Here is a 23,550-nt window from a genome sequence, read left to right as displayed (position 1 = left end):
GGTCCAACCTCTGGCGCCATCTCTCCGTTGTTTCCGCAACCGTAGTTCGATCTGTTTTTCCCGGAACGGAATCCAGATTAGCAATTTCTCCCTGCAATAAACGTGTGCCTTGAATTCTAAAGGCGCTATTTCTTTTCACTCTCTCTCTCTTTCGAACGTCGCTATATTTAATTTGTGCATTCAGATTAGAGATGTCGCAAACTCCCGTTAAACCTGGAGGTTCCACCGGTTCGTCGAACCTTCGACTTTTGACAAACCTCGACGAAGGAAGGATGGATGTTACTGGCTATATCCTTTGTAGCGGGCGGTAGCTTGCGCCACCTAGCCCAAGTCCAAGTTCGGCTTATAGACAGTGTTGCCCGACTCCTACACAAGGATTTTGAATATTGGGAGACAGATTGCTTATTGACGTTCACACTACCTCAAAACAAACACACGTTGGTTAAATACGTTAGTTTAGTTACGTAAAACAATAAAACATATACCCTATAAATATGGCACTTTGCCTCCGCCAGGTGGCATAAACCCGTTTTCAATTTTCGCGCATGCGCACAAAAGTCGTATTTCACGTTACACGCACAAAAACATCGAGCCTGGTCGACAATCAAAATGATAAGTAAAAAAATACGCTTCCTACAACAAGTTCATGAAATCCAGAAATCAGATGTGCTGGCGTTACTAAAAAGCAGAGAAATACCGTAAATGTTAAGCGTACATATTTTTTATGCTGCGTTTGAAAATGAGCGACGAATAGATATTATATGGAAGAAGCTTACTCATTTCTGAGACGTGGCACTTTTGAATCTATCAAGCTTAAAAAACTAAATTTTTTTTTTCTTTTTTTAACAGTTTCACTGAAACACGCGTGTCAAAAAAAAAAAATTAATTTTACGCGAAAAAAGAAAAATTGGGGCAATATTGACGGCGCGAGACGCGATTTAGTCGGCAGTCACCTCCTTTCCACTTTCTTTTCTCTCTCCACATTTCGGGTGCGTGGAGGAGAGAAGCTGTGGCCATCAGGTTGAGGTGGAGAGAGTGTATGACCATTCCGTGACGTCATGGACTTTGCGCGCATAATTGAGACGAAACTAAAATAAATTTCGCGACGCGTGTCCCAACCAGACTCTTTTTTAACGTCGAGAATGAGGTGGTTTGGTGTGAGCTGAAATATTTAATGCCTATTTTGTAAACGTCGCAAAGAATGGTAACGCACGCTGCCAATGAATTTCCATTTTGTGAATCTAACATTCCAACAAAAAAAAAAATAACAATTTTTTTTGAGGGCGAAGTGGCAGCGGTTTTTAGGAACCTTGGAAACAGCAAAAGTACTGACATAGATGGTGTTCAAATCAAACCTCTGAAACATGTAATTAAATGAATTGCTCCTCTTTGAACGCTTATCTTTAATTTGGCACTTCATATAATGGTCATTTGCCTAAAAAAAATACAACTCCCTAAGGTTACGGTTATTTTCAAGTCTGGGGATAAAAACAACCTAGGAATTTATAGACCCGTTTCTGTGCTCCCATTGTTTTCAAAAGGGACTACAGGAAATATTACACGACAGATTATACACCTTCTGTGAAAAGCACACTTTCCTAACATCTTGCCAGATTGGTTTTAGGAATTTAGGTATTTCACGAAACTCGCGCCATTAAAACACAAATACATAGTTTTAAACAGCATGGAAAAGAAAACTTTTCACAAGTTTTCGACCGCCGAAACCATAAAACTCTGCTTCTAAAATGAAATGCATATGGTGTCCAAGGAGTGACCTCAACATTGATCGAAAGTTTTTCTTTCTATTTTTTATTTTTTTTACTTCAGCACTATTTTGTTCTGATAGATAGTCCGTGATCTAGCTTAAATAATCTGAGGTCAGGTGTGCAGCAGGGAGCATCTTTGGACCCCTTCTGTTCAACTTGCACATCCATGATATAGTAAATAATAGACAGTAGCGCAGATTTTGTCCTTTACGCAGACGACACAAGTTTATTTTTTGGGGGGTGAAGCTGTCCACCAGGTTTTATGTGCGGCAAATGGCGTTCTACAATAGGTAAGAGACAGGACAACCTAAAATTATTTAGTAATTAATACAGGTAACATGAAAGCAATACTTTTTCGATCCAAAAGTACATTGTTTTTATCTATTCAATGGCTCTCTTTCTAAGGACGAAATTTTGACTTTGTACAAAATGTGAAGGTTCTCGGTGTGAAATTTAATGAGTACATGAGCTTGGATGCCGAAGTACAAAGTATAGCTGGCAGACTTCCAAAAGTCGTCTTAGCCCTTCTTTATAACTCCCTCTTTTGCTCCTGCAATGATTCCTGCTTCCTTGTTTGGGGTAGCACAACGGCTGTATATATATGCCTCACTTGCATGGTTTCCAGAAGAGAAGCATCCGAGTTATGTGCAATGCGGAGTTCAACGCTCACATATGACAACGTTTCAAAAACCTTAAGATAGTTCCAATCTCAGAGCATTACAATTATAAACATCTTCTTAACACATGAAACGTCTGTAAGCAAAATCAACTTGTTTTTCTATCAATCGTCAATATGAAGCGGAGGGCGCCTGCATATGCACGCTGCTGTGTCGTCGACACATAGTAAACGCATCGCTCGAGAGCAGGCTACGGCCTCCGGTTGCTGCAGTGCTCGTTGTTATAAATAGTACGCATAAATTGGGGACGAATTTCATGAGTTTTGACCAGAAAGGACATTCGTTCTTTGTTTCTCTGGTTTCATTTGTGCCTATTTTTGATGGAAACTTCAACCTGTAAGAGATGTTCATAACGTATCTCATAACTTTTTTTTTTTTTTAATGTCGCGCGTTTTGCTTCCCTGTAAACTTTGTTGTACGGATCACTAGTATGTAAAATAGCTTATTTTGTTGCTGGGGGGGGGGGGGGGGGGAGGGGAGGGGAGGGGGGGAGGAGAAACCCTGTCAAGTGACGAGTCTGCTTTAACAGGCAACAATGCAGATACAGGCAACAATGATCCAGTGACGCAAACCTAATGCGATCACGCCAGTCACACAAAGGCACACATATTGAAGTAGAATAAGGGTAATGAAAATGGTTAACTATTGATCGGTTTACAACGGCGCGGCATACCAGCACCCTGTTTTTCGTGAAAGGCGCAGATCTCGGTATTATAGTAGCAGACGAACTTTTGCAACTTTGGTGTCTTCAGCAAAAGATAACTATGTACATATACCAATGAGTAAGTGGATGTACCTACACAAAAGGAACTTACGATAAGATGAAGGTAATAGTGGGTGGAAAACAGCTTCAAGTCAGTCAATGTTTAGCGTGTCTGCCACAGGCCTTTATGGCTCCGAGTTTAAACACTCCGAACAAAGGTACTGCTAGAACGTGACAAAAAGACGTCCGACATATATATATAATCAATGGATGCTCCTCAAGTAGCCTAAGAACACGGTGGCAGCCCCATCTGTGCTATTCAGATTTCTAAGTGGCGCCAAGCACGTTGTTCATTATCGTGGAGACAATGTCAAACTGCCTGGTAGTTTCAAAACCACCGATATTGATAGGTATTTTTAGATTCCACTTAAAAATGTGTGCGGGTAAACAACGTTTTCCACCAGATATTCTAAATCTTGAACGCCAGGAGGCGCCGCTATTAACTCGTCCGCCTGCTTCAAGAAGCCTCTACTAAAACTTCACATCCGTTCCTATTTTATTTTTTTTTTACTTTTTTTCCTAATGAAATTTCAGTTTTACTTTTTTGATCGACTAAGACCAAAACGAAAGACAGTCAAGAACAATTCGCTCCCTCCGAGTTTATAATTAGAGGCTTTATGTTCATGAACTCAACTAGGCTCTTGATCCGCTGGCTGAAAACTTATCAAAACTAGCCATGTCCATACAGAGCTATTAAACTAGACGATCCGTACATTTACACAAAGCACATCAGCTTGTAGTTATAACAAAACACGGTGCACAATATAGGGATCATTAGTCACTCGTAATGAAGTATACGTCCACTGGGAATTGTGGAAGCTTCTCATTGTTGTTCCTAAATACGTAATCCCGTGATTCATACGACTGATTCAAGTAGTTGCTAAGTAAGCGATCTGACACAAAAAGCGTTCATTTTCTTCTTTTTTGCTCAACAACGCACACTTAGCAAACAAACTTCGCAATAATAACAAAAAAAAGTTCAAGTCGTATGCAAAATACAGTATCTCTAAATACATAAAAAAAGGAATGGATAAACAAAACTATCACTCGAACAGAAAAAGAGCTATGCCACCAAAGAAACATACGCAAAATGCCACGAGCAGTGCCAGGTAAAAGACTTAATTGTTCATGAAAACAGCCTGTTTCCCACTTAGTCATTTGTCGATCTCCCTTGATGAACGCAGCGATTGGCTTTTGCAGTCTGCTCAACGGTTAACTAAACCCACGAGCATCATTCATTTCATCTTATATTGAAAAAGCACGCCAATGGCGGCCTCCATTTTGGTGAAAAGCGGTTCCACCAAGCGCAGCTGCGATGAGTCCAATTCGACGAAACGCAGTTCGACACACGATGAACGACACCGCGGTAACGCGACGGGATGCTGCTACGCTACCAGGCCGAGATGTGTAACGCAAGGGTCTCCAGATCTACGAATCCTTGGGATGTCGTTTGAGCGAAGCCTCAAGAGAGATAACGCGCTGCCCGCCAGCAATTCTCGTTATCGTATATACTGCGATTGCGGGACAAGCGATAAACGACACGACACGTCGCCAAGCCGTGTACTAAACTCGATCATCTGAGGCGCGACCGATATGCCCTACGGGCCGCCAATTATTGTCTTCGGATGTTTTTGCTACGAAGGCGCATCTGTGTATCTGCTGAGACAAAGAAAACCAAGTCAAAGACAAAATCAGAGGACCAGCGTGACGTCAAAGGCCCCGGAAGTGACGCATAGTTGATTTCTCTCCCCACGACCCTGTGTTCAAGCTTTTTCCGGTGCTCACAACACGTTCCTGTTATTGAGACGGCATCGTGTTTGTTAACAGACATGACTAAGAAGGCTCACTCACTGCTTCTCAAATACTACGAGCTCAGTGACGTCAGCACATGCGACTAGAGTGTATAGGAGAAGGTACTAGACCTGGAAGCCGGTTCTTGACCAGGTAAAATTCTGAACTTGGAGGCACTAATATCGCTTAAAACAATCTTTTTTTTTTTTTCCTCTATTCCTTTATTTGGGGGGAAGGGGGGCAGGGGAGGAGGGGAGTTTGTAGGTCGTCTGCTGAAAGCTAGAACCTTCGCTGCTCTGGCTTTGTGTCAAACTGCAAGTTCTGCTATATCTTCGGTTTCCGTTTGATTCTATAAAGCGGAGGCACGATCAGGTTCAAGAGAGAACAACTGGTGCCGTTTTAAGTAGGACCCATTCGCGCCGCGGCACTGACTGTGCAATATTGATGAAATGATGAGACTTTGTCCGATCACTGAACCTGAAAAAGCTAGCTCCCTTGACATATCCCTTTGCCACCGCAATCAAAGTTGATTGTGGAATCAACCTTCGAACTTAAATCTACTGCAATTAGAAGCGGAATCACAATTTTAAAGGAGCAACTAGTAACATGCCGCAGTTATGCACTAAACTTTCCATTGGAAGTTTAAGTACTCTGCAAATATACCGTAAAGCCGGGGCGGGGTTGTTGGGATTGCCGGAAAACAGTCGTTTCCAAATCGAAATAATAATAATAATAATAATGCAGTTCAAATCAATCTTAGCACTCTGCTCACGGATATCACGTGACAACGCGCATAGCTTTGATACGGGAAAAAAAAAAAAATGTGTGTTTATTTTTAATAACACAGTTACGACGAGGAACTGCAGCTGCTAGCGACAAGTTGCTACAAAAGCTGCGGCCAAATGTACAGCTATCGAAACTAAACCGCCGTTGGGGAGTATTCCATCAAAGAAATTGTACCTGTTACATTAAAAGAAAGACTACTTTCAATTTGTCACTTCACGTTGTGCAGCTCATCGAAATAAAATCAAAACCGAATAATCGTTATGCGTTCGCTCCTTTTAATTGTTTTTTTTTGTCGAGAATATAATCTGCGTAAAACAAAAACACGTTTTTTTTTTTTTTTTGTGCATGCGTGAAAGGAAGCACTGCAAACGTTGTCATAAGAGACAGGCAAACTCGAGGTTTGCTCACTCAACTGACACGTGCAAGTTGTGCGGAATTCTTGCAGCATTCTTTTTCGGAAAAACGTGTCTCTCTTCGGTTGGAAAATGGAGATTTGAGTCAATGCCTATATGCAACGCCGCAGACATTTTAAAAATTTTTTTGCTTAACTTTATGTGAAAGTTTTTACCAACTTTCGACCGAGTAGCGATGTTGTAGCGAGAAATTGGGACTGTAACCCTAGTCATTAGCACCATGGATCATTCTAGATTGTACATTATAGAAAAAAACTAAGTCCTCAAACAATGAGCGTGACTATTGAGTAACGTTATGGCTTCCACATGTCCAACGATAAAACGAAAAAATAAAAAAAACGAATACAAAACTTATTATTCATCTGCAAGTCTGATATATGCGCTCACGCATATATTAGGGTCACAATAAGAGTGAGAAAAAAAATCTCAACTCAGCCCCAGCATATACGAAAGCCACGTACGATTCTACAACCGGCATATCATGAAATAATTCCGTAGCCGAAATACGTCAAAACAAAAAAACACAGAGAAAAAATGTATCTTTTCTTACGCTTTGCAGGTTGAGCAACCCTCGGGAAAAAGCTGGCTGAAAAAGTTCACAGGAAAATATAATATGGAGTAATATCGGCTATAAGCAAGCATTAAAACAAAAAAAACAAAAAAAAAAAAACAGCGAGGTACGTTTCCTGAACGGCAAATAAGAAAGAAAAGAGAGAAGAAAAAAACTAAAAAGAAATACGAGGCGAAGAGAAACATTGTTAGCAAAGCCTATCGAGGTCAAGCAGTTTCATCAAAGTGTGTCAGGACGACGTGGGGCTTGTCGGCATCAATTGATGCGAATGTTTGTTCCAACGTCACAATAGGGCCCTTATTTATCCGTTCTGCTATCCGGCAACCTGTCCTGCTTTTGTCGGCGTTGTTTACTGTTCCTCGTCGGGATGTGTCTTTATGTCTATTGAGAATAAACATTCCGAACTGAGCTGCACAAAAGAGAGCTATAGGAACGGCTAGACGTAGTACAGGGCAAAAAGCGGAGCTGAGGAGAGAAGCCTGCATGGATACAATCGATATCTAATCAACTTCAGAATATCATTGCATTTCCATTATAGGAGAGCCGGCGGGGGAGAGTCATTACAACCTGACTCCCATCGGGCGAAAATAGCATCGGAGTCGAAGTCAATTTGAGTGCCTACTCGCGTTCGCAGCGACATACTAGCAATCCATTAATACAACCGCAATCGCTTGCGAATGCTTCGTACTTCACATACATAAGGCACATTAAAACAAACAAAAAGGAGGCTGGAATCGGGATACGCTAAAGGATACACGCCGTGATCAGCGATTCGGACATGTTGAGGCGAAAACGAATATGAAACGAGAAGTGGCTTAGATGACTGTTGCATTACTCACCGTGGAAATCAATCAGCAGAGGATAACCAACACATCAGCGGCGACGACCGACGACGAATCCAACTGTTGGCGGCTATAGCACGTGGCACCACCGAAAAAAATCAATCAACCGATCACCAAAATCCGGGCGGCGTGGATGTGTTCGCGGAAGCACCGGTGTCGAAAGCAACAGCCTGTTTTCACTGATGGGAGCGCCGATGCCACAAACGCGAGGACGTCGACGTCGGGCCACGTTGGTACCACAACTCTCTCGGAGTCATTGACAAAAAAAAAAGGGGGAGTTTTCAGCACGGATCACACCAGCGGGGGAGTCAAAATCCGGGTTTTTCTCTTGCGCGGGGGAGGAATAATCCGTCGTCGAAGTGACTCCGAGGCGATGATCTCCTTCCGAATCAAAAGACGACGAAGCGCTCTCGCACAATCACCCGCGATACAACACGCGGCACACGCACACGAAACAACCGCTCCGGCAAGTCCGCCGGTCTGCAATAAGCGAAAGAGCGCAAAACGGAAGAAAGACGAGGGGAAAGGGCGTTAAACGGGAAAGGAGGTACACGAGGGAGAGACCGCAAAACAAGTACAAAACAGAGGAGGAGAAAAAACAACGCAAGCGCCTCCTCCTCCTCCTGTTAGGTTTTTCTTTTCACCCTCTCCGCTTTTCGTACTCTCCTCCGTTGGGAGAGAACGGGACCTGTCCATTTTTAACTAAGGGGGGAGGAAGGATGGTGGGCACAAAAAGTGATGCGCGCGGCGCGATCCTCCGCGCGAGCGCGCTCGCGCTAGGAGGGGAGATTGACCTTAAACTCCGTTTTAACGGCGAAGAGAGGAGGACTCCGAAATAAGAGGAGGAGAAGGAAAATGGGAGAGAAAGGTAGCGGAGGGAGAAAGGATTGTTTAAAATACGTACGATATTGGTCTCCCCTCCTTCTCTCCTCCCTCCTCTTTCTCGGCGTTCCACTGTTCGGGCTAAAATGTACATACACGGGTTATATATTTTCTGCGGAGCTGTTCGCTGCTTTTTGAATTTGGTGCCCCTCCAGCGCCCCCTGCCAGTATCGACGTCGCCGTGTTGCATTTCGAGAATGCTTAGAAAAAGGAGGGGGAGGGGAGGGGTCCTAAATTCGCCTTTCCTCTTGCTGTTGTTTATGCGCTGTTTTTATTTTGATTGCGGGAGCTCGTAGATCAAAATGTTGTTTTCTCTCCAACATATCTCGAACACAGTCAATAGCTGCGCAGTGTAAGAGGGGGAAGGGGGGTTGGGGGGGGAAGGGGGGTATTTGGAGCCAACGTTAGCTTTACGATACATTCTTGACATAGATTGGATGAGAAATTTGTTTCATTTTCTTCGGTTTATATCAACACGTTTCGATGTATCTCCTGCCTTCGTTTAATATGTTCTCGTGGATTGTATATGAACGTATAAAACGATTTTCTTTATATACATAGAGTGCCGTAACCGTGTACAATAAAACATTGTTATGCATTCTACGCTTCGAGCTTTTCTGCCAGCTCGGGAGCAGCGAAATAGCTTACAAACTTAAAATATGCGTTTCCTTTGGCTTTCTAATAAAATTCTCTACATCACTGACATGGGAGTTTGAGTGTGGTAAGAAATCGTCAAAGCCAAGAAATAAGATGTCACTCCATTATTTCTTAAATAATTTCTTTAGTTTACTGAGAGAAATTAGGTTACATATAATCTAGCACGGTTATGCACGCCTTTATACATGAGCTTGGGATTTCCGGCACATACCCCGATTTTGAAAAGTGTCACGATAACAGTGATAACAGCGGGTGTATCTCAAAACGTCCCATTCGCATTTGAGCCTTGCGCTTGGGCCAAGTGAGAAGGTCGAAACGAGAACGGGCTCAAATGATAACCACCCGATAACAGCTACCAGTGCACATCTATCAGGAAATTTTCATTTGGTTTTCATCAACTTTGCTGTCCCGAATTCTCCCGATTTTACGTTGAGTGTCCCGAAAGATTCAATATTGTCCCGATTGTCCCGATTTTATTGAAGTGTCCAGTTACCTAATTGAAATGCCTGTATAGGATGTGCCTTTCACCCATTGGTAATATATTTAAGTATCGGCAACGAGCCGGCGTGGGCGTTCAAACCGCTTGCGCTGGCTTATGTGAGCATGCTGCTAAAATTGCTTTACGAAACGGTCAGGAGAGCAGCGTGTCACAGACGATAGAGATGTTGACGTGCGTTAATAAAACCAACATTTTTCTTTTAGAAGTTGCGAGAACATTACAGGACTTCTGACGCTTTGTCGAAGTAAATTGGAGGTGATGTACCTAAAGTAAAGTAGTAAGTATACCGGGTAAAATGTACTTGAAGTAAAGCACTATAAATAGAACGTACTTTCAAAGTAAAGTACAAGTAATTTTAACGCGATCTTTCACCATGCCCTTTCATTCCGCTATAAAGGTGATTCTTTAACTGGTATGCATTGCCCCACGGGTGATCGGGTGTGAATCACCTATTTTCGGAAATTATGGCGAATATTAGATAAACTCAAGGGGACAGAGTTATTGTTTTCAGAAATGGCGCCAAATTCAAAAGTCTTTCCGAATTTGGCGCCGCTTTCACTGTGTGGCTTTTGCTGCACCCAAGAGGTTGAAACGTACCAGGAGAGAGCGTCACGCGCTCCGTCGCTTCTGCGAGCAATCCTATCATGGAGAATTGTCCTCTCCTTAACGGAGAAAACAGTGAGCGTGCAGTCAAGCAGGTGATAATTTATTATATTGTGACACCTAAGACTGCGGTGCGTAAAATTAAAAAAAAACTTTAGAATAAAAAAAAATAATAAATACAGAGGAGAACGTTTTAAAACATTGAGACGTTCTCCTGTGTCGTCTGTTCTTTCGACTTGAAACTTTCTTCATTTTTTCCGCACCACAGTCTCAGGTGTTACATTATGATGAATTGTCCTCTCCTAATATTTTAACCTCCTCACTTGCGCTGACCGGGCCAGAGATAGCTCGAGAGTTCGTAATGCTGCGGGAAAGCCGCCCCCAGATCAAACGGAGCGATGCGTCGTCTGCTCGTATTTTTTGTTGAGAGTACAATATCCCTTACAGTATTTCTTCAGAGTTGACAAATCATCATCTTGTGATACATCATTAACGAATCTAAATTTGGGGAATCTACTTTGAAGTCTGGAATTGTACTTACCTCGGAAATATCAGGAAAACAAATACTTTAAAGGAGCACTGAGAGGTCAAAATTATATAGTTCTTATTTACCGAAACGATTGAAAACATTGCCTGAATATTGCCCTTAAAGTTCGAAGCAGTGGGTAAAAACTATGTGTTTCTAAAGTAAAAAAGAAAAAAAAAAGTTTAAAATCCGAATTTGAAGTTCCCGCGCTATCGGCGTTAGTGCAGTGCCATCAACGATTGAGTCGTCCTGCAACTCAAGTTTCCCTCTCCCGCCTCCAAACTGTCCCCGCCGGAGGTGTCCTGTTTTCCCACATCCCGCGATCAACCGTGCTCCTCCATGCGTCCCGTGGTAAGCAGACGACGCTTCGCTTTCGATTTTGAAGTCCTTTAGGGCCCTTTCAGCAAGCTCAAATTCTTTGAAACGGAGTGATGTCGAAGATGACGCTCAGTGGACTTTCGTGAGCGACATGAGGGGCCATGTCCCGCCGGTGCTGCGTAAAAGGCTGCCCCGGCGGAGTCACAACCGAAAGGCCGTTACGCAGGTTCCCGAAGAATGCGTCAGGGAAGGCGGCCTGGCTAGCTGCAATTTCTAAAGGTTTCGAATCCAAGGTATATTGTTCGCGATATTTTGTCGACGAGGATTATGAGGTCAGTCCAAGGGTCTCTAGAGCGTTGGTGGTTCAGATGGTACCTCGGTTGAGACATGGTGTCGTTCCCCCACGAAAGTCCAGCAGCAGGTCACATGACACAAAGTAAAACGTCCAAGGCTAGAGGAAAGTCTGTACCAGACATCGAGAACTGTGTCCGATTCCCCGACTTCCCGATCATTCTCACTGCTACAGAAAAAGGGGGAAGGCGCCACAGTTTCCAGTTCGCCCCCCCCCCCCCCCAACCCCAGACACACACACACACACTTTTACGGTGCTCCAGTGCTGGCGGCCATCACAAAACTTACACGCCAATGTTTGCATTTATGTTAGTGACTTTCAACTTAGAGTTGCCGGATCCCGTCTAGCAACGTCGCAGTTTTGCCACGGCGCCGATGGCCTTGCGATGCGAGCGTTTGTTCTTGTTTTGGTTTTGTTTCGCCCAAGAGAGTGCCTGACCACACTGGCAACAGCTCATTTTAAATTTCGCGCCAGTGCTTTGGTTGCGCGGGACGTGCAATTCTCCACGCTTCGCGTGCCCATGTATCGCAAATTTGACTGAAAGTGTCTGCGGTGTCACCAGAAGATGGAAAAGCATTTTTGCAACCATCGGGTGTGCTCTTACGGCGAAACGAGTGAGTGGGTCCATCCAAAAGCGCAATCACAAGTCAAGATTCGTTCTCCGTCGACAGCAGTGCACCTTTGGCAATCCGCGTGATTGGGTTGCATTTTATTCTCTACAACTGCGATACCATCATATCACTCTGAGAAATGCCTGCGCGTCTACATACTCAAACACTCAAAGAGCCAATCTCGGCGATCTACGAAATCAGCTCAGCGAATGAGGAGGTGGAACAACCGCTTAGACCTCAAAATGAAGTCCGCGTTGTGGCATTACGCAATGCAAGCATATATGACGCTTTGCATTCCGTAATGACGCAGCGCAGACTTCATTTCGAGGTCTAAGCGGTTGTTCCATCATTCGCTGGGCTGATTTCGTAGACCGCAGAGATTGGCTCTTTGAGTGTTTTGCGGGTAAGTAGACGCGCAGGCGTTTCTATGAAGTGTACTATGAAGAGCCGGAACGTTCATGGTTTGTAAGGGGAGACAGAAACCCACATCGAAAAGCCTGTAGTAGTGTACCGTCTTCAGCAGACGGCTCCTCGACTGCGGTGACCTATTTCAAGTACATCGGTCCCTTTTCATTTGATCCGAAATATGGAAGATTGCCGACGCCTAATGTAAGTAGGAAGCTAATCCTGCCCATTTTATGCTGCCGTGTTTTGTTAATTTTACCGTGTAAACGCTTGGGTATGTAGATTTTCCCGTGAAATATTCAGACCCCGTATTTGGCCAGTAAGTTTTGTTTATATGTGTCGCAGTAACCATGCTGTTCTGAATAAAGAGCCCTCGCTGCCAGTGGCGTACCAACTTGTTTTTGGGTGGGGGGGCAGACCAGAACCCCCCCCCCCCCCCCCCAGGGCCCGGGGGGGGGGGGGTGCCCTTGGTATCCCTTGGGCGCCGCCAGCCAGTGTTTTTCCCCTCCCAGTGGCGGCTGTTTCTGGGGGGACGGGGGGGGGGGGGCAAAACACATGCATTGCCCCCCACTTTGAGAACTGGGGGGGGGGGGGGGGCAAGCGCCCCCTTCCTCCCCGGTTGGTACGCCCATACTCCCTGCTATTGATCCTTGTCGCTTTGTTTTCTCGCCTTGCAAATCGAATATGTCAATTCTTTTTTTAATTTTTTTAGGTACAAGTTTGAAAAGGTCGAAAGTTTTGACTTTAAGTTCCAAGTCTGGATTTCACGGATGGAAATTAAATTCCACGGTTTACAACCAAGTTTCTTATGAATTCATCTACAAAAAATCGCGAAAAGGCCTACTCCTTCCTTTTCAGTGCTGTGGCTGACGATACTACCTTTATTACTCGTTGTTTGTCGTAACTTTTGAGACAAGCGTTGAATTGGTTCAACGGTTCATTAAAAAGCACCGAGGCGGTCGGGCAAACGTACATCCTACTTTTTTTTTTTTTTTTGCAAACTAGCAGCAATTCGATCAAACGTCGCCTAAATGCAATGCTGACATAATACAACTGAATATGCGGGACAACGCATTCACATAAAGGCATCCAAGTTTCCCGAAAATGTTTAGTTGCCCTGGGCGTTTATTTTCGGCAGAATGATTCGTGGGATGGGGAAAACACTGAACACAGGCACAGCACCCGACGCAAGTCAGGGTTGAGGAGAATGCGACCATACTAAATTAGGGGACCACCCGGCGGCCTAAAACAGCTGATCACGTCACGACCGGTTGTTATCGTGCTAACCATATTGCCGCTGCCTGGAACTTTTCCTCTTCGAAGAATGGAGACATTGGCCGCTCTAAAATGCAGCCGGTTACTAATGATAATGAAGTAAGTGCCGGTTCAGGCGTTTGCTGCAGCGCATCGGCGTCGCTCGGCTCAGCGCATCGGCGTCACATCGGCGTCGTCCTTGACGCGAGAAAATCGAAAGACTTGCGTTCAAAAACAACTAATGCCACGAAGGGCACTCCCAGCGAAGGTTGAATTTCGAGCCTGCAGATTAGGAATCTGTTGGCCCATAGGTTACCTCGGGGTGATATACGGAGTCGTGCGCGAAACAAAACAAACAAACAAAAAACACTGTGCGGAAATTTTAAAAAAAAATGTGCGAGGTACGAGGTTGAGGCCACCCCAAAGCGATCATTTAGAGCTTTACAAGCGCGTCGCTTGTAGCACGATCAGTTCACGGTAAAACTTTGAGTGCAATTTAAACTCCACTTCACACATTGACATCTTGCGTTAATTTATATTCGTTGCCTCGAACCTATAGGGGTGAACTTGGTTCCAACTTTGTCGCACTTTTGTTCAGAAGTTCGAAGTTCCACGAAGTGTTGACCTCATCAGGTTCGAAAGCTCGAAAATTGTCGAATTTCTTAGCGTCATAAAAAGGAAAATGTCGAATTTTTTAGCCTGGAAAATCAAAAGTTCGAAAACAATCAAATTTCTCAGCGCCAAAAATTGGAAAATTAAAAAAAAAAAAATCATCGGATTTTTATGTAATAAGTTTGACCTTTCAAAGCTTTGCAAACATTTCGAACCTTTTGGTTCGATCTTCGAACCTCAGATTCGGAAAAAGTTCGCGGAACCAATTCTCTGGAAAAATGAAAGTATTTGCTTATAGGTAGAGAGCGAACTGCCCTTCAACTAAGTGTCATAGCGACAAAAAGAGAGCCAGTCATCTAAGACTATATTCGGTGACAGGTTGAGAGTAAAGTGGAAGCTCTCCCCACCTCTCCCTTTTGGCAGAGCGCACGCTGGAGAAAAGGCGACCTCCTCTCCAGCGTTCGCTCTGCTAAAATGGAAAGAGGTGCGAGAAGCTTCCAAGCTACTATTAACATGTCACCGACAATGTACAATGCGAACACTGGACATATTCTTGTTAGATTCCAACACTCTGCTTTCCCAATGGGCTTCCAGATGAAAAAACCCAACATTTTACGTGCTCTGCTCAAATTTTTCGAATCCTCAATCATATCCTCCAGGCACATGCCGAGCCTAAGTTGTCCAACAGCTGATATTGTACACAACGTCTTCTCATGAGCTAAACTCTAATGCATTGGGCCTTGGGGGCTTTTTTTTTTTTTTTTTCGCAGCCCTGGTCGTACCAGGTGTGCTTGTGCTTCGGCAGTTCTTCCAACGGGGGCCTGCCAAGAAAGAACTGCAGTTACCTGAGGGACTAGTCGGAGAATGCTGTTTTTAATGCAATATGTGACCACATAGGGTTATTGCTAAAACAGTCTCGAACAATGCCGGGTCAAGTGAACTGTAGCAGGGATCAAATGAATGGGGTTAAAAACTGCTCTCTTCGCTGCTCACTTAGTATTTGAGGCTGCTAGAGCTGGGTGGTGTTGCAATGACTAGAGTAACACTGACCACTTTGCCCTTTCCAAACAAAAACCGCTTGACCAATCGGGTGTGATGCGAAAATGCTCGTCGCGTAAATGAGTCAGAAAAAAAAAATTCAACGGAATCCAGAAAACGTTACGGGGCAGATAAGACGAAATGAAACTCGAATCCGTCAAGCGTTAAGTGCATCAGTTAAACTTGCCAAGGATTTTCAATCATCTCTAACACCAATCAGTTTGGAGGAACAATACAGAAACGACAGCGACATCTTTATGCTTTCCTGAAAATTTTGCGAGTCATCGCGTGAACATGGGCAGCCATAACAACAACGATGGCTATCAGCGTGAGCTCCAGCTTTGGAATGGGTGGTTATCATTTGAACCCGTTCTCGTTTCGACCTTCTCACTTGGCCCTTCTCAAAACAACCACTCTCAAAAAGATTTTCTCTCTTGGACCGGTTGCATTTGGTCCTTTCCCGTTTCGTCTTTCGCATTCCAACCCTCCTCATTTGGGCCCGTTCTCGTTTCGCCCTTCTTACCTGGCCCTTTTCAAAACAGCCGTTCTCAAAAATATCTCGCTTTGACCCGTCGCACTTGACTCTTTCTACACCAAAATCGTTTTTAGGGTAATATTAATACATTGATATACTTGGTGTGTGTGTGTGTGTGTGTGTGTGTGTGTGCCACACTACAGGCATACTCTCTCCGCTAAGGATTTTAGCAGTGCGTCGAGGTCGTCGTGAAAAGCTACTAGCTGACAATAGAACAGACCAACCATTTATCGCAGCGAGATCATATTCCGAAATGTCGCGTTGTTTCAGGTCTCTCGACTTGGGACAACGCCACCACTTTTATAATCAAGTGGTTCTCAGAAGGGGGTCTGCGAAGGCATCATAGGGGTCTGCGAAGCCCTGTCTCATCAGTCAGGCACGGCAATATTAGTTATCTTTCTTCACGTTCAGAAGAAACGTTCCAATTTTCAGGAGAGTACGTTCGTGTGTATGTCAATGAGATAAGTTTACTATACACTAGCAATTAGTTATATCCATTTATTAAATCATTACCATGATAACCTATGCCTTTCTATTCCCCTCAACCCGAACGGGGTCCTCCATTATCTCCGCCTTTCTACAAGGCGTCCGTGAAACATCAATGGTTGAGAACCACTGCTGTTATGTATGCTATTTTTGTTCAAACAATGTTTCCAAATTCAATGTTCATCGCTTTTTTTTCTCTCGTTTGCTTAGAGGAAGGGAAGCAGGCGTCCATGTACGATCCTTAGTGCGTACCTTCACACATAACATATATGATATATCTGATGGTATGTTGGGGGCCCAAGCAAGGTAAGGCTCATCAACAAAGCCGCGAAGGCCTAACGACGCGAGAAACATGCCGAACTAGTGCCATTCGGTCGTAGCGCGAACGGGCGAAATGAGAATGGGTCCAGTTGCGAAAAACACGATTCGGATCTTATAAGAAGGTTCAAACGAGGAGGACCAAATGAGAATGGGTCGAAATGTGCACGGTTCAAATGCGAATGGGACGTTTTGAGATACACCCCTTTGGAATAGGCGCCTATAGGCTGCACTGCACTTGAGCGACGACGGTAACATATCGAATCTGCCCGCTTGTATTTATTTATAACTATGCCAAATATAAAGGCAGCGCTCACGAACCGGAAGCAGAAGGGCGAGGTGCGTCAGTTTTGTAGCCTCTACCATTGTCAGTTTGCACTATCTCGAGCAAGACTTGCGAGTTGGGCGTGCAGGTGCCGAGAAGATTAAAATCAATACTTACACGACCATCCTTGTGGGTTTCATGAACGATGTTCTTGCCGATAACGTGTTTGAGGAGAGCGCTAATTAACGCCCCAGTCCCAGTTCGCCGACAATTGTTGGCGATTTCCATTTGTTCGGCGATGTTTACGCAGTGTTTACTAAACAAGCCGCGACGCAGCTATGTGTGATATCCACGAGTAGAAAAACCGAAACTAAAGTATTTAACTCTAAATCCAAGCGCCTATTTCTTTAAAAGGACCGACTAAACTTCAGAAACGAGTAATTTCTTTTATTAGTCAAAGATGGGGAAGTCTGTGTAACGCACGATAAAGTAAGTACGCTCGCCGCTACCACGCTGCCATCTCCGCATCCCGGCCCCTTCAGTGCGAGGCTGTTGCGAAGCGGATCACAATAGACGACTTCCATAAAGCCCTGCATGCAACACTGTGCGCGTTGCACCCTGGGAGCTAGTTGGATTAGTGTTGTTGATCAGGAAATTTGTTTGTTCCGTGTGTCTATAGACGAAATATTACTTTTTGCAATAACTGTTTTTCTTAATACGCCTGAGTACGCGAGGTAAAACTCGGAGGCGCCTTTCAAAAGCTCAATTTTAACACACTTATCTCTTATCTGTACTGACCCGCAGCACTGCACGAAGTGAAGTCCCCACCCGCTTGCATTTCACTAATATTCAACATCGCGTATGGGCATAAAGTTATCCTACCAGTCATATAGGTACATTCACACATACAAACCGTTTTAAGAAAGCAAAAGTCGAGCACTTGTGTGAAGAATGTCGCACCGTTCGCCGGAAGTGCACTGGGGGCCTGAACCCCTATGCGGTGCGCCAAACGGACGAAATTTTTCAAAGCGCATTTGACGGACGCTAATGAGACCAGACTTGTACCGTACGGATTACAAGTAATCAAATTACGTGTAATCGATTACTTTTTGGAGTAATTTTGTGATCAGTTGATTACTTTTATTAGGCAGTAATCACAAGAGTAATCTGATTACTCTTTGAAGTAATAAAAATTACTTCTAACCGTTACTATTTTTTCACGGGTCCCCCCCCCTTTTTCACACACCTTTTTTTTCTTTCTGAAATGACAGAAATTAAAAGTTGCTTCTTTTTTCGGGGTCTTTTTTTCGAACGGAAAAAATTAAGATTATTGCGGAGCTGTAGGAAAAAGGGTCAACCCCTTTGTATGTACAGTTTATGAGGAATGTTCGTTTTTTTTTTTGTTTTTTTTTTTCGAGCTGGGATTGGGAGTGGGAAGACCTAGGGAGGCCCCAGTGCGTAACAAAGGCCATTCAGGGCGAAGCTTTAGGGAGCAGAATGTAGCTTTGTAAGTCCTTCGTTCAAACTGACCCCTTCACGCACACACACATAGAAAAAAAAAAAAAAATCCCCTACTCGCAGCTCGTAGGAGCACCAGAACCGAAGAATGTCTAAAGCGGATGCAAAATATAACAAAGCCAGTTAAAATATTTCCCTATTTCCCCTAAGTAATCTGTGTGACAAGCAAGGTTTCGAGTCCAGAAGTGGTCGGGGCGATCTCTTCCGCTAATGGATACTACACACGATCCGTTTCAAATCCTGGAGCTGCTGCACTTTTGTATAACTTGCGAGTTCATCCACATGCGAATAATAAAGTGAGCGACGCAAACTTTGAGTGACAACAAGATCTAGAACCTCTCCGCTTCCTCAACAACCCCCCCCCCCCCCCCTTTCCCTAACTGGCAAACGCCCAAATCATAAAACTTCAAACAAATTCTATGCTTGTCTGCATTATGAAGGTGCAACGGCCACGAAGAGGAAACCCGTTTTTTTTTTTGTTTTTTTTTTTCAATACTTGTGAAAATGTGAAATATAGGTTGGAAATAGTTCATTATTGCTATGAGCGCTCACGATGAAAGTCTTCACACAATAAAGTAATCGGAAAAGTAACGGTTACTTCTTAAAGTAATGTCCAATTACTTTTGCTATCGAGTAATCTAATCGAATACTTTTTAGCCAAAGGTAATAGTAACTGTAATCGATTACTTTTTTTTTAGTAACGTGTACAAGACTGCTAATGACCATAATATTTGTTATGTGTTTGCTTTCTTCCTGTCTGAGTATGCCGAGATAATTTCAGACACACCATTCAGGCACAGATCTTGGGCGTCAGTAAAAGCTCGTCCAAAAAGGCTTAGCGAGGAGTAGGGGACGCTTGTTAGGGCCTATATCGCAGCTAGCCGATCTCAGCGTTTGCGAAAACTTAATCTTCTATCAGCATCAAATTTGAGTGGGAGATATATGATGACACGAGGAAGACATCATAGTAACATTTGTGCAGTAGTGAGGTCGAATTTATTGCGTTTGCTTAAAAGTTCATGCGTCAACGCTGGGCTCAACTTTGGTACTCCTGTGAAGATGCGGCTTGCTTTTCACCCGATGAAGTAACAAGAAGCGGACGTTTGGCAAACAAAATACGTGTAAGGCTCAAGGTTACCAATTTTCAGTTGTAGTTCACTGGTACTAGACGGGATTATTGAAATTGAACTCAAAGATGTACTCGTGGGGTGAGGTGACTAAGCCACGCACCATAATATCCATACGCACTCATAATATCCGGTGTTTCGGGAACCAAGGAAAGTGCCCCGGTCTTCGTTTTGTATCGCTCGAGAATGAGTGCATTGTACGTCCGTAAAAAGTCAGATAATCGAAAACGCAAGCAGCGCGTTCGGGATGCGGCGTGATAGCATGAGATGAAGCTGCTCAGTCGAAACCGAAACTGAGCGGCCAACTAGTTCTCAGAGTGCACTGCGTGGTATTTCGCCGCGATGGGGCGCGTCGGTTTTGAAAGTCCATTCCTATTTTGACGCACTCGCCTTCTCCGTGAAAGCTGTAGGATACACAAACATGCCGACCAGTACAGTTTCACCAAAGCCGACAGACCCTGCCACCGCCTCCGCCGCCGTCGCTGCAACTCTGGTTCTTCGTTCGTCCGCGAGAGGGCCAGCAGCGGGCTGGGGTTGCAAAGTGGCTATACCCTTTGTGTCGGGCGGTAACTTGCGCCACCTAGCCCTTCCTTGCTTAGTGACCGTGTTTGCCAGTTGTCACCAACTTGCGTAAATGTGCCTAAGAAAAAAAAAAAAAAACACGCAGGAAGCAGTATACGCCGTTCAGCCTGCGCAAACACCTAGCAGCAAAGCAAAGTTGTGCCGCCAAAGTTTCTATAATGACGCACTTTAAATTTGCCAGTGAATTTCAGAATCGGAAATGTCGGCAACGACGAGCCGTGCATCGCTAGACACGCAACAAATATGGCGGCGCCCCGTTGGCGCGTCAATGATGTCACGTGACGCAAACGAACGAATGGCCGTCGTGGAGGCGTCACACAACGGAGAAAAAGGGTATCCGTACTCTGAGCGTGGCGCTCTAGTCACTTTAACTATACCGGCTCTTGTCTATCGTTTATTTGTCGCGACGGATATTCTGAATTGCATAAGAGCCTTCATGTGCCTTCCTCCCAACCCGCCACAAGTTCCATCGGTTAAAATGCGCATAAAACGAGTTTTGGATTGCGAATGTGTGATCGATCGCCATATTGTGGATTACGAAACAACGGTTGCAAGAGGCGGCATATTGTCGTCTGGAAAGGCGATTTTCTTGCGTAATCGAGCGCAGCTTATGAAAGAAACAGCCCTAATATGGGACACGTGTTAAGATCCAGAAAATAAAAGCATATGGCACTTTTTTTTTTTTTTTTTTTGTGCGTGCAATTGTGGCACACGATGTTTACGGCATCAAAGAGGCAAATAGTTTAATTTATTCTTCAACCGAAAAGAAACAGGAAAACAAAAAAGAACATGTCAGACAAAATTGACAAGTTGGAATAGTGCATATCAAAGGTTCTTCATCCCAAAAATTAGGTTTACAATCAGTGCAGTATAATGTAGTTTAATACATTCCAGCGCAAGATCGGCAAATATGTTGCGAATCTGTTAGGCTAGTGGGTTAATTATTAAATTCCGAAATATCGAATTCTGAGGTGAGTGCTGTCGATTGAGGGATCGCCGCTTACGTTACAAACGCCGTATAGTGTCACCGCAATTAAGCGTAATTTTCGAATAAAATAAAATATTTCTTTTTGCTGAAACAGATACAAGTGTGACGGTAAACAAAGCTGTACGTTTGCAGCTTAACGGCTGGGAATCGTGCACTATCGGTGACTTTACGTATGCCACTAAAACGTAAACGCAGCACTCGCGCCAAATCTGTTTTCCGCACTGGCCTCTTGTAAGGGCCGTAGAAAATCTAGCGCTTCGGCCGTGCTCTCAGGCGTTGCTGTCAGCTGCCGCATTGCGTACCTGGAGCGCGTCTCCGACGTGTGTGTGTAGCGTCCTATCCCGCCCATACATCAAAAGTGGTCCCAAAGTGGCAACAAATGACGTCACAGAAGCCGGAGTGTCATGCTGTTACATGTCGCGATCCTGGCGGTTGGTCGTAAAAACGCTGGCGAAAACCACAGGCGAACGCGAGTGTCGCTGTCGTCACGGCGTTCCAGGCGTCCCAACTTCCGGCTGCTTTAGCTCCCGGGGACTGCCGCATTGGAGAGCGACCTGCAGCAGAACAGGCGTTCGCCACATACACCACACCTATTGGGACGCCACCAGGTTCGCGACCGGCGACAGCATGACACTTCTATGACGTCATTAGGCGGAAATCGAGGGACCACTTTTTTGGACGCGGTAAACACACCAGTCGGAGACGCGCGTTGCAGGCACAATAGCATGGGGGATCAAACGTGTGCCCATAGCTCACGTTTGACGCTTCTCCGACCTGAGCCAATAGCACACGGAAGACCGCGTGTGACGTCATCATTAGTGGATGCCCGCACAAAGTGGCAAACACGCCGAAATTACGACGAGGGTATGACGCTGCAAGGCGGCAGACGCGTGCGTCTTGGCGCCGCCGCGTGATAGCGTGGTGCTCGTTGTGGGACGCTGCGAGACGCGTTGGCGGCGACGCTGACGCGAACCAGGTGGCGCCACCTCGGTTCACTAGTGGTGGCGTTGGAAAGGGACAGCCCTTGGTTTTCTAGGTGGTATAACCTGAGCTCTCAGAACCCCTATGTTCATCGGGTATTAGGGAGTTTTCGTAGACCGCGCTGTCCCCTCCGCTAAGCGTTCCGCAACGAAGAAGTCACTACTGCGCCTGCGCGCCGGTAGCCTTGACTGTGGAGTTTCCGCTATCGCAGCGGGTTGCGGAGGGCCTTGCGGGACGGCAAAAACGATCTACGAAAACTCCCTATTATCTTACCTTGCCTCCACGGTGGCATTTTAGAAGGAACATTGTACAGTTCACTTTGTGGTGTTTGTTAAACACATTTACGCCCAGTATACTCTTACTGCGGTAGCGATCATTGGCAAAATAAAGCGGGAAACACCTGTACGACGATACCTTCCGATCCGACGTGCGGACTGCCGGAATGACCTTGAGGGGAGAGGATTTTCGTAGCATCCGAGAGCGTTGAAAACCCTCGCCTCCGACCGTCGTATTGCGTGGTCGGACGTCGGATCGGACGGTTTCGTCGTACATGTGTTTCGCGCTTAAGCGTTCGGATATCGGCCACCGGCAAATGTATACCCTGTAGTAAATAGGCGGGATCGTTGAAGCGGAAAAGCTTCAACGATGCCGTCTATTCACTATGTAGGGTTCGGAGTTTTCGGTTCAAACCGATAAAAACCGATAAAAGTACGCGAAATCAATTTTTGGTAATCCAGTTTTAACCGAAAAAAGTCAGTTTTTAGGTTCGGCACTTCCTATTTAAACCAATAAAAACCGATAAAAGTGTCTATGCCCTTGAAACGATTTGAGTTGGTGGTTTGTTCTTTGTTCTCTACAACTAGCAAACGCTAAACTTTGTTTTGCTGGAAAATTTCTTTTTAACATTTTTTACCTACACCACTTGAAAGAATAGAAGTCTTCGCTTAAGTTTTGTTTCATACCGTTCTGTCAAATTAGGAGCTATATTTCTTGTATCCATGAACCAAGTGTTGTACATGTTGCTGGAAAAAAAAGTAACGAAATATCGTTCCTCGTTTCTTCTCATTTTTGGAACGCGTTCCCGTTACAAGTTACATATGTTAAAAAAGAACTCGTTCCCATTACAGTTATGAAAATGGAACGTACCGTTACATATACTTTACATTTGTATTTTGCTGATTGCCATATTTAGCATATTGCCATATTGAGCCATATCAAGCAAAGTGTTTTTTAAATTGATTTTATCAAATGGCAACATACGAATTTGAATGCCATGATGGAAGGGCACCAGGAGAAGAAAACAAGCGGAAGCAGGGTTTCATTTGTTGATACATTCAGCCTTAAAAATCTCAGATTTTAACCATATTCATGTTTGTGGTGTGCG

The 23,550-nt window shown here is 44.6% G+C and overlaps 1 protein-coding gene across 6 annotated transcripts in view; it reads right to left on the bottom strand.

The window, feature by feature from the left end:
• The window catches only part of LOC8053813 (TOX high mobility group box family member 4), a 148,739-nt gene extending 140,659 nt beyond the window's left edge, over positions 1 to 8,080 (bottom strand). For all 6 annotated transcript variants that reach the window (XM_029979436.4, XM_029979439.4, XM_029979437.4 and 3 more), the window contains exon 1: positions 7,607 to 8,080. The gene's annotated coding sequence lies outside the window, so the exon portion shown is untranslated. The remainder of the gene's footprint in view (positions 1 to 7,606) is intronic.
• Between the last annotated feature and the right edge of the window lie 15,470 nt (positions 8,081 to 23,550).

The sequence above is a fragment of the Ixodes scapularis genome, unplaced genomic scaffold, assembly GCF_016920785.2.
Source record: "Ixodes scapularis isolate PalLabHiFi unplaced genomic scaffold, ASM1692078v2 PGA_scaffold11__112_contigs__length_91849675, whole genome shotgun sequence".
Classification (NCBI taxonomy): Eukaryota; Metazoa; Arthropoda; class Arachnida; order Ixodida; family Ixodidae; genus Ixodes; species Ixodes scapularis.
Note: the sequence above shows the minus strand (reverse complement) of the source record. Positions and strands in the feature narration are given on the sequence as shown.